We start from the raw sequence: 12651 nt of genomic DNA, 5'->3' as shown, positions 1-12651 counted from the left end.
CTGTTTCCTCTTCACAAAGAATAGCAAAAGCCCCAAGATACCTTGGAGCAGAGTGTGTAGGGAGAGCAGGGGAGGTGTGCACGAATTATGAGGTGAGCATGTATTTGTGGGTAGCTTCCTACTCCCTCCCCTCACCCCCCTTAATGGAAAACTGTTGGTATGTGCTAACCCTTGACATCACTGGGGGAGCTGTGATATCAATCTAACTTTAAAACATGACATTGAGAAAAGGGGCTGTCTGCCTCTGTCTCTAAAGGACACCCCAGGAGTAGCCACTGGTGATAGAAGATTTTGGTCCTAGCCGTCTAATAACCCCCAGGACCCCTCTGTTCCTGAGAACCTACACCAGAGCTTGGTCCTGCTCTCTTGTGTGTGGGCTGATCTCTTCCTGTGATCTCTCATAGATGTTTCAGGGTAAAGGGTAAAGGGTTTCAGTCAAGACAAGACAGGAATGGGTATGAGTATAACAGAGATGTCAGAGCACTGGGCCCTGAGATCACTCTGGGAGCCCACACTGACTTGACTCTCACCCTGACTTTGTGCCTGCCAAGAAGAGGAAGTGCTGGAGATGGTGAGACTCAAACAGGACCCCACCCACATCCACGAAGATGGACAGCTGTCCCTGTGGTTTCCTTGGAGATGGAGCTGTTTTCAGGAATGATTGAAGCTAACTTTGCCCTTAAAGTCACCTCATTCTTGGGCCACTGGGAAGAAAAAAATCAGCCTCTCTATATAGAAGGTTTTGTCCTTGAAGCCATGTCACCGAAGTCTTACTGTCCTTTCTCTACCTGATGCCTGACTTGGGGCTCTGCACTTAGTAGGTGTTCTATTAAATCATAGCTGAGTGAATAGACACATGACTAGCATGTATATGAGCACCAAAATTTTAAAAATGTGGTTAGAAATCTATTTTACAGGAACTTCCTTGGTGGTCCAGTGGCTAAGACTCCAGGCTCCCAATGCAGGGGCCCAGGCTTGATCCCTGGTCAGGGAACCGAATCCCACGTGCTGTAGCTAAGCGTTCGCATGCTGCACTTAAGACCCACTGTAGCCAAATAAGTAAATATTTTAAAAAAGAAATCTATTTTACAATTATACACAACACTTGGTAAAAAAAATTATTTGGAGGAAAAATTAGGCATAATCACTAAAACATACTTTTGGAGTTATCAATGTATTTAATGCATGCTTCCCATCCTGGCCCACCTTTAGATTATATAAAAATGTATCTACATAGCTTTTTAGAGTAAAAATTTTAGCCAATAATTAATGTTGGTTAATATTAACCAATTAATAGTGCGAGCTGTACCACTCCCAGTAATCCCAAGCCCGTTTGCCCTACTTCTCTTTTCTTCAGAACTTCCTACCCTGCACCACGAAATTCAATTTACTTTTTAAGTTCCTTATTGATTATCTGACTGCCCACTTTCGAACTCTATCCCTTGAGGACCAAAGTCTTTGCCTACTTTCTTCACTACATTATCTTAGGATCTTAGAACAGTCCTTAGAGTGTATTCATGCTCACTAAATGTATTTGAAACAAACATTTACTGACTCCCTTCTATGTGCAAGGCAGTGAATGATCCTGTATATAGGGATAAATAATGAACCAAGGGTTATTTCTGTGAATGTATATTTTCATTGATACAAAGAGCTTATAGATCTATACATGTACGTATATATCACAATTTTAAATATTCAATATTCAAAATTATTTATGTGTGTGTATAAAACTTAAAGGGCTATGCCCATCTTGACCCATTTTTGACCTGATCCAGGTGTCTTTGCTGCCTGTGTCCCCACCTGAAGTATGGCACGCTCTGGCTGCATGTCACCTCCCAGGGCTCCACCCAGCCTGCCACATGCCCTGCCCACCCTCTCTCCCGTGCTCTAGGACACAGCTCACAAACTACAAGTCTCAGAGTAGCATCTGGCCTACACATGTGTATTGTAGGGCTTGCCGGGGGTTTGAAAATTCTTTAAGTCAATTGCCAACACTTAAAACTCTGGGGAATTCTCATAAGCATCCTGATTTCCGCCTTCCCTTGCAAAGCCTCAGTCTCTGTCGACACGGAGCTGGCATTCCCACGTGACCTTGCGGGGCTTGGCTTGAGCCGCCCTGGCCGGGCAGATGTGCCTTCCTGGTGGCCAGTGTTGCCTCGGCCCTCATCACACCCCCTCCCCCTGTGCCTGGCGCTGGAGGGGCTGAGTTTACAGCCTCTGACTTAAGACTGCCCCCACCCCCAACACCTGTCATATTGCAGCAAGCTCCCCAAAAGATGAGAATAGATAATAAGGCTCAATTCACACTGATCGGAAGTACATACACTTTTTACATCTAGGGTCTGTCTATGTATAAATGAAAACTTATTTCAGAAAATGAGTATAGATGCTTCAAATACTTAGCTCTGACAGTGGCTAAAATGTCTCTTTGAACCATTATGTCTTCTGAAGTCTTCCTCCACCGTAATTATTATTATTAAATCACATAATAATGATAATAATAAAGGTTAAACCCAAGCTAATTAGGGCTCCATTTCTTCCCCTGCTTTGGACCCAACTCTCCTTCCTGGCATAGGAGAGGTGCCTTGTCAACAGCTTCCTTCTGGGAGCTGACAGCTGAGATGGAGACAGATTTGCAATTCCTCCCTGTCCTTCAATGCAATATGCTCATTAACAAAACAATGTCAGAAACAGTCTTACTTCTCTTGGAGGAAAAGCAGAACATTTGGGATAATGGCTCAGCATGCTGTAAAACTTCTTCCTGGAGGCTTTCCTTTCTTGAAAAGGCAATCCTGCCACTTGAGCTTGTCTGAGTTTGTCTACTAGGCCAGTGTCCCTTTTTTACTTATATAATAATCTCCCATCTAGGTCACTTTGGGCAAAATAGCATCATAGGCTTGTCACCCTGTTTATCACGGAGGGTTTCATCTCGTGTGGGAACGCAGCAAGATGCAGTCCAGCACACTTGTATACATCCAAATGAAAACACATTGAAAGAAGCAGACATCTTAATGTCAGCGGAGCAAAAAGAACCGCTCGTCTAGCCTCTCCACCCTGAGAGGAGGAAGCATGATGTGGGGTAATCTCCTTTGGCCATTCTCCTATTCTTTTCTTTTTCTTTCCCGTTCTTCCCACTGGCAGGGATGGAAAGGCTACTTCATGTCAGGTGGCACCCAGCCATCTGTAGGAGAGCATAGGTATACATATAAATTTTCATTGCTTTGAAACAGTGCTAAACAATTAGAATGTTGTCACTGATACCCCTATAGCAGCTTAAATAACCCTGAGCTCAGTAAAGCGTAATCAGTTTTAAGTAAACTGAAAACATACAGCTCGACTCATTTGAAAATAAGCTGCATGCAAATGGGCAGTGAGCCGGACGCTCTGGTGTATACAACAGGCTGGTGGGGCCCAGGGGGCCACTAGGTCCAGGGTGCCGTGAAGAGAAACCATCTTAGGGTTGATTCTTGATGAAAGTGGTCCAAACCCAGTGTCGAAGATGCCTGGTAAGATTTCAGCACCCAGGAGGAATCTGATCTAGTTGGGTGGGTTGTTACACTTGAAATCTCCAGGAAGTGACATGGGCAGATGGGCCCAATAGCCCCTAGAGTCTAGTGGTTCAGAAAAAGGGGACCCCTGAGTGTGAGGCACTAGCCAAGGAGTTTGGGTAGCAAAGGGTTCTAGGTGTTCAACGGGAAACAAAATCACAAATCAGGAAACTGAGGCAGCCCAGCAGCCCAGCCCTCTGAGTTGGACGAACATAATGTGGGCTGGGAAGGCTGTTGCTGCAGATTCCCCTAGGAGCCCAAGGCTGGTCTTGGCCATCACAGAACCACAGTTGTTATTCGGTTGCTTGGTCATGTTTGACTCTTTGTGACCCCCATGGACTGCAGCACGCCAGGCTACCCTGTTCTTCACCATCTCCCTGAGTTTGCTCAATTCATGTTCATTGATCAATTTGGTTCGGTGATGCCATCCAACCATCTCATCCTCTGTTGCCCCCTTTTCCTTCTGCCCTCAATCTCCTCCAGCATCAGGGGTCTTTTCCAATGAGTAGGTTCTTTGCATCAGTTGGCCAAAGTATTGAAGCCTAAGCTTCAGCATCAGTCCTTCCAATGGATATGCAGAATTGATTTCCTTTAGAATTGACTGTTTTGATCTCTTTGCTGTCCAAAGGACTCTCAAGAGTCTTCTCCAGCACCACAGTTTGAAAGCATCAATTCTTTGGTGCTCAGCCTCCTTATGGTCTGGGGCAGGACTGAGAAGCCGGGAGCTTATAGACACCAATACTGGCTAGGATATCTGTGTGTGCAAACACACACACACAAACACACAATTGCTAGAAGGATATACTCCAAAATGTTCACAGTAGTCATCATTGATTAGTGGGAATATGGACGAGTTCTTTGTTGCTTTTTAAAATCTTTGTCTTCTTAATTTTTAGCATAAAACTTACGAAAACGTTGGTAATAAGACAATGAGATTCTTAAATTATGCTTCACTTTAACTTGTACTTGAAAAGAACGATGATTACAATCTAATGTGGGTTTCCTTGGTAGCTCAGCTGGTAAAGAATCTACCTGCAATGAAGGAGACTCCGGTTTGATTTCCGGGTCAGGAAGATCCACTGGAGAAGGAAGGTGGCTCAGACAATAAAGAATCTGCCTGCAATGTGGGAGACCTGGATTTGATCCCTGGGTTGGGAAGATCCCCTGGAGAAGGGAATGGCTACCCACTCCAGTATTCTGGCCTGGAGAATCATATGGACAGAGGAGGCTGGCAGGCTACAGTTCATGGGGTCGCAGAGTCAGACATGACTGAGTGATTTTTATACTATAATCTAATCTTAATCCTACATCACTTTCAAACCTTCTTTTCCCATCAAAGTAGGGTGGAGTGGGGGATAGGGTACCAAAGAAGTGAGAGGGTAAAAGATCATTTCTGAATGTTTCCCTGGTATGGCCTTGAAATATTAATTTGGAGAATAAAATGAAAACTGCCAAAATAAGAAGCAGAGTGCTTATACTTGGATTAAGAGGAAAATTTTAGCAATTAATGTTTTAGTCTCGACCTTCAAGACTATGTTTAATCTTCTTCCCTTTATTCACATATTTATCCTTAGCTATTTATGGAAATGAGTCTCACTGTAACATCTTAACAATATAACATCTCAGTTCAATTCAGTCACTCAGTCATGTCTGACCTTTGCGACCCCATGAACTGCAGTACGCCAGGCCTCCCTGTCCATCACCAACTCCCAGGGCTTACCCAAACTCATGTCCATTGAGTTGGTGATGCCATCCAACCATCTCATTCTCTGTCATCCCCTTCTCCTCCTGCCCTCAATCTTTCCCAGCATCAGGGTCTTTTCAGATGAGTCAGCCCTTCGCATCAAGTGGCCAAAGTATTGGAGTTTCAGCTTCAACATCAGTCCTTCCGATGAATACCCAGGACTGATCTCCCTTAGGATGGACTGGTTGGGTCTCCTTGCAGTCCAAGGGACTCTCAAGAGTCTTCTCTCACACCACAGTTCAAAAGCTTCAATTCTTTGGCGCTCAGCTTTCTTCACAGTCCAACTCTCACATACATACATGACCATTGGAAAAACCATAGCCTTGCTAGACAGACCTTTGTTGACAAAGTAATGTCTCTGCTTTCAGTAAATACCTGGTTATGTTTATTCACTGATCTGTACTCTGAAGGAGGCATAGAGATGCAAAGCTACATTCGCTGGGGTTCCAAGCCCATTTCCCTGTGTTTCTACTCTTGCTAGAATTGTAGTGTTCAATTACAGAAATGTCAATAATTACTCACAATGGTTCCTCTCATATGTAATGATTAACTTCAGGTGTTGTTAGCACAGATCAGTGTATCAGCAGCTTCTCTTTGTCAAGGCTGTCTGTTACGGTTTGTGTCACTCAGTATTCATGAATTGAAAATTCAGTATTAAGGTATGAATTCTCCTCCAATTTAAGAATAGATTGAATGCAATATCAACCAAAATACCAAGAGTTATTTTAAATGTATAAATTAAGAAATAACTGAAATTTGTTAGGGAAATCAAAGAACCTAGAATAGTCAGGTTAGAGGCTTTATCTAATTTCAAGATACTATTAGGCTGCAGTACTCAGAGCAGCTAGGTTGATAGGTAGATAGACAAAGATCAACAGAACAGAGCAGAGTCCATAAATAGACCCATATTTGCGTGATCAGTTTATTTCTCCCAAAGGCCCGAAGGCAACTTAAAGGGGAAAGGAAAGTCTTTTTGACTAATTGTGCTGGAATTAATGTATAATTTTATGAAAAAGTATATCAACATTACCTCACACACTACTCGAAATAAAATTGAGATGAACATACTTTAAAAAGTTCTACAAAATGTAGGAAAATCTTCACAAAATTGCTATAGGTAAAAACTTTTGAATTAGATAACTAGTCACAAAAAAGAAATAAATAAAAACTTGAACTTTAAAGCTGAAACTTCTAATTATCAAAAGACAGCATTAGGAAAATGAAAAGGTAGGTGCATGTTTATTCAACCAGTTTTAGTGACCCAGACCAGACTTCTCTCCTTTTTCTGAACTCTGTGGGGATCCGGGGCCTTGGCACCAGCAGAAACCTCTTGTGCCTGTCTACCTCCTTGGAGAGTCCAGATGACTTTGGATCTCCTCTGGGTCTTGGATCTCCCTTTATTGGCTGATAGCCCTGGGGTTTATTTGGTGGTGGATAAGCTCTCTGTGAAGAGTATATTTTCCTTGAACTTAGTTTCAAAAAGAGGTACCTGAGTTACCCTAGTTGAGAGAGCCTGGGAAGGTTTTGCTCAGTTGAAAGACACTGACTGTCTTGCCCATGTTGAGACACTGGGAAGATTTTATTATGTGCAGACAGAATTGATACAGACAAGTACTTGCTCAACTGGAAATTAAAGGAAATCTCATCCGCAAAGTGGTCAAATTGGGGTTCTTTTTACATTTGAATTTTTTTCACCTATTCAGCTAGAAAAATCTGACTTGTTAAAACATCTTTTCAGAATTCTGACCTTAAAAAACAAAACCCCTCCTCGGAGGAACTTGCATTTCTCTCCCTGTGTCTTTGAGATGTAAATATTCCACCTGATCTTAGGTGTTTGTTTGTTTGTTTTTTTAAAGAGTTTGTTCTCTGCCAACTGCAAGATACACAAATGGTGTACATTTGGCAACTAGTCCAATAGACTGAAGTTCCAAGCAGTCTTTGTGCCTGGCTGTGCCAACTCTCAAGGGGAACTGACATAAGGAATTCCAGACTGTAAGGATCCTTTGTCATCTCAATTTTAATTATGTCATGTCTACGATAAAGGCCTTTACTTTCTCAAACGAGTTTTGGAAGAAAACTCGCTGAATATTATGAAGGCTGTATCCTTTGCACATTTTTATGGGGACACCTCTCGGGTCTTACTGGTTTAGTTCATTATTAAGGTACTGCTCATTTATAGAAATGCAAATCAAAACTACAATGAGGTATCACCTCACACCAGTCAGAATGGCCCTCATTAAAAAGTCTACAAATAACACATGTTGGAGAGATTATGGAGAAGACGGAACATTCCTACACGGTAGGTGGGGATGTAAGTTGGTGGAGCCACTTTAGAAACAGTATAGAGGTTTCTCAAAAAAGTAAAAACAGAACAATTTATATAACCCAGCAGTTTCACTCCGAGTATATACCTGAAAAAAACACTCATTGGAAAAGACAAATGCAAGTTAATGTCCATAGCTGCCTTATTTGCAATTGCCAGGATATGGAAGTGATCCATTGATGGATGAGTGGATAAAGAAGTAGGGGTACAAATATACAATGGAATACTACCCAGCCATAAAAAAGAATGCAATTTTGCCATTTGCAGCAACATGGATGAATTTGTAGGGCATTATGCTAAGTGAAATACATTAGACAGAGAAAGACAAATGTTGTATGATACTGCTTATATGGGGATCTAAAAAAATACAGCAATTAGTAAATATAATAAAAAAGAAACAGACTCACAGAATAAAATAGTGGTTACTAGTGGAGGGCAGTATAGGGGGTGAGGAAGGGGAAGGTACAAACTACTGGGTATAAGATAGGTGCAAGGATGTATTATACAACATGAGGAACATAGCCAATACTTTGTAATAACTGTAAATGGAAAGTAACCTATGAAAACTGTATAAAGATAAATTTTAAAAGAAAAAAAAATACTTGTTTGGGAAACCTTATTTGTTGTGTCAAAGTTTCTTCAGTGAATCTTACAGATGCTAATAAAAATATTACATTAATTAAAATTGATTAACAGGGAAATTTGAAGAAGCTGAGGGGAAAGTCAAAAGACTTCTCCCCAGTAAGGTAAAAATTTTAAAGGGACCTGTCCCAATAGAACGGAAATCTTTTGTTGTTTACTAAGACGTGAAATAAATAAAATGGGCAATAATGGGATTAAACACTGGTTTTGATAACATGTTACCTAAAGTTGAATGGGCCAAAGGACTCCCTATTGGTCCCCTCTAGGCCCCGAACCAAGTCCACTCTATTTACCCCATGTGAAAAAAAAGTTTTTAAAGGCTGGAAGAAAATTACGTTGAGATATGTGATCATCAATTGCATGGGGCAAGAGGTAGGCCGATTTATCAAGCTGAAAGGCTGACAAATAGGACCCGAGTCCCCAGGCTCAGCTCCTTACTGGGGATCCCAAAACCTTTATACAAAAGTAGATAAAATGGCCAGAGGAGCCAACAGAAAGTTTCTGGGATTCCTTGTTAAGACCGAGACTTCTCGATAGGGTTCTAATGGAAGCTAAAGTTAAAGGTAAAATACTTGACAGAACTGAAATGAATGTTTATAAAAATTGATGTATTTAAATGAGTTTATAATTATATTATGGGATAGACATGTCTCACTGGGGAATGCTTCCCTGCATGGTATTATAAGACAAGGCATACAAATCTGACTCTCAGACAATATTAATCAAATATACTAAAGGAAACTAATAGGGTTACCTTAACCCACACAATATAAAGCAAAAACTGGGGGCTAATATTCAGGGACTAATAAAAGCAAATTAAAGAAAATGCAGTTGGGCTAGTTGGTCATTTGATATCATTTAGGTGGCAAACCAGATCCTTCGGAAATTAGAGGCAACTGTCTCTGTCTTGCAAATTTCTACAAATCAAAGTGTATATACATCCCACAGTGACCTAAGGTTTAGCCCCATTAGTTCAATCAGATAGAACTTGAAACTGAAAGAAAAAAGGGGGAAAGAGGCCTTTTAATACTCAAACGGCTAAAAAGGCTCCTTCACCCCAAATCAAATTCACAGCCTCCTTTAAGATTTACCAAGGACAAATACAAATCTTAAGTCATTTCCACAAATAGTAAAAAGCCTTCATCAGCTAAGTAAATAGGTTTAACTTAGTCCAACTGTTATTTATAAACTAGCAAGTTTATACTGAAGTTTTAAAATGAAGCCAGAACACCTCTAGTTGTGTCTGTTTAGATGCTGTGTGTACATTGTACATACCTGTCTCTACCCCCAGACAGAATTATCAAAATCAAATTTATGTAAGAGCTCTATTTAATTGACTTAAAAGTAAGTACTTATAAATTAAATATTTCTAAATGTAATAGAAACTAACTCAAATGAACTCCAAATTCATATGATCTGGGATATATTCAGTATTAATATTGAGAATTAAAGTTTAAATTTGCTGGTTTAATTAATACAGCCATGTCTTACTCTTATTGCACCTAGGTTTATAAAAGTCGAATAAGCCCTAATATCTCTTATAAAATTTATCAGTAAGGAAAGTAGCCAGGGATGATGTCTGATTTAGTCTAATGGCTCTAAGTTTTCATGGGCAATCTGAACATAATTGTTAGGAACAAGTGAGTTAAATAGATATAAATTGGGTAAGGGCTTTTGGGTAAATCTTTAAAAATAATTCTGCTTTGTGGTATGTCTGCTTAAACATAGTTTCTCCGGATTTTTGGTAACTTGAAATTCTGGAGTTTTGCTAAGTTAGATGATGAAAGTTTGTTAAATATCCAGATCATTCCCAAACAAAATACTGAAACATTAACACTGAACACAGGCTTCCTTTTACAGAGAAACTAAAGATATTTAGGACTATTAGTAAAAATGTTTCATGCCACACTGAAGATTTTCCTATAAAAAGCATGTTTTTAAAAACCATAAGTTGAATTTACAGTTTTGCCAATCTACAGAATGCTAATCTACAAACTGCTAAAGGCCAGTTTATAATTGCTTGCTTCTTAGTTTTCACCAGAATTAAGCTTAAAAAGAATTCTAATTAATATATATAATTAAGACTGTTAGGTAATTAGAATAAGAAACAGGAGTCCAAAATGGCGGTGGCTAAAAGACAAGGAAGGGAAAAGCCCCCGAAAATAGAACAAAGGAAGGTCGGAGGACTGAAGCGAGGACCTCAGGTGGAACAAAGAGCAGTCCTGGCTGGCCCAGTTCACTCAGGGCAGGCCTGGGGTCGGGGGCCGCGGGCGGAGGAAAACATATGAAAAGAGGAGCCAAAGGGCCAGGGCTCTCCCTTCGTGTCTTTGGGGTCGGCATGCCCTCATGCCTCAAGGAAGCATTTTCCTGCTATTTTCTAAATAAAACCGAGCTGTAAATCAGAGCTGTAACACTGATCTGTCTAAGAGCTATCACGCGGTCTGTTTGAGAACCAAGAGCTATAACACGGTCTGCCCAAGAGCTGTGACGCACAGAGGGCTTTAATGTCCGTCGCTTCAAATTTTTGTTGAGATGAGACAGAACCGAGGAGATTACACTTGTCTGACAAGACTACTAAAATTAATATGGAAAACATCTTTGTATGAAGGAAAAAAAAAAGATACAAGAAATGGAAATACTTTGTTAAGGCTAAGAAAGTAATTTTATCCTGGAAGGAGAAAGAGAAAGCATAGGACAAAATCTGAAACTAAAAAAGTCATATAAGCTTTTGGGGAAAGGAGTCCTGAGAAGAGTTTTGTGCACGGTCAGAACTGGCTAAGATTAAAATGAAATATAATTAGGTAAGTCAATTTTAATATTAAGAGTAAGCTGGTACAAAAATGAAATTTTATTCATTCTCCCTAGTTCATGTCCTCTATGTTAAGAGAACAGAGTGTTTTTTGGAATATTAATTTGCTTTTGATAACTGATTGTAAGGTTTCTTTGCAGCTGTTTGCTATTTAGTCACTAAATTGTGTCCGACTTTTTGCGACCCCATGGACTGCAGTTCACCAGGCTCCTCTGTCCATGGAATTTCCCATACTGGAGTGGGTTGTTATTTCCTTCTCCAGTGAGTCTTCCCAACCCTGGGATTGAACCTGTGACTCCCGCTTGGCAGGCAGATTGTTTAACACTGAGGCTCCTGGGAAAAGTAACCTGTAACAAGTTTCTGTATTTAAAACCTTTTATTGTAACTTTGGTTGAATATTAACTATTATTTCACAGTAACCTATGATCTTATTTGACCAAGTGTTTTGAAACCTTTTAATATTCTTGACAAATTTCCAAATTCGAAATAAAGCTATTTTGACCGCTAGCTCACTTTGGGATGTTTCAAAGGGCCTCTGAAAGATTCCAAAGAGATATATTAAACTTAGATTTATTTGGTATATTAAATTACATAGGAAACATTGTCAAAAAAGTAGTAATAAAACTTCTTTGGTTGTATTATATGGATAACTGTCATTACCGTTCATTATTATATAGAAATGTCCATTATTGTGTAGATAAATGTCATTAAATGTTCCAAAAAGTATATGGAATGCCTAAAGATCTGGTGTGTTCTGGTATAACGTAATCATATTTCTAGTTATCTAAAAATGTATGTCACAGAAATAACCAAGTTTCTTGTAAATAGTGTTGTTGTTCAGTTACTTAAGTCGCGTCTGACTCTTTGCAACCCCATGAATTGCAACATGCCAGGCGTCCCTGTCCTTCACTACCTCCCCAAGTTTGCTCATACTCATGTCCACTGAGTCAGTGATATCATCCAACCATCTCATCTTCTGTTGCCCCCTTCTCCTCTTGCCCTCAATCTTTCCCAGCATCAGGGCATTTTCCAATGACCGGCTCTTTGCATCAGGTGGTCAGAGTACTGGAGCTTCAGCTTCAGCTGAATATTCAGGACTGATTTCCTTTAGGATGAACTGGTTTGATCTCCTTACTGTCCAAAGGACTCTCAAGAGTCTTCTCCAGCACCACAGTTCGAAAGCATAGATTCTTTGACACTCAGCCAAACTGTATGGTACAATTTTCACATCCATACATGACCACTAGGAAAGCCATAGCTTTGACTATATGGATCTTTGTGGGCAAAATAACGTCTCTGCTTTTTAATACACTGTCGGGTATGTCACAGCTTTTCTTCCAAGGAGCAAGCTTTTAATTTCGTGGCTGCAGTCATCGTCACAGTGATTTTGGAGCCCTTTAAAATGAAATCTGACACTGTTTCCACTTTCCATTTCTTCCCTGTCTATTTGCCATGAAGCGATGGGGCTGGATGCCATAATCTTCGTTTTTCTGAATGCTGAGTTTTAAGCCAGCTTTTTCACTCTCCTCTTTCACATTCATCAAGAGGCTCTTTAATTCCTCTTCACTTTCTGCCATTAATG

The sequence above is a fragment of the Ovis aries genome, chromosome 8, assembly GCF_016772045.2.
Source record: "Ovis aries strain OAR_USU_Benz2616 breed Rambouillet chromosome 8, ARS-UI_Ramb_v3.0, whole genome shotgun sequence".
Taxonomy (NCBI): domain Eukaryota; kingdom Metazoa; phylum Chordata; class Mammalia; order Artiodactyla; family Bovidae; genus Ovis; species Ovis aries.
Note: the sequence above shows the minus strand (reverse complement) of the source record.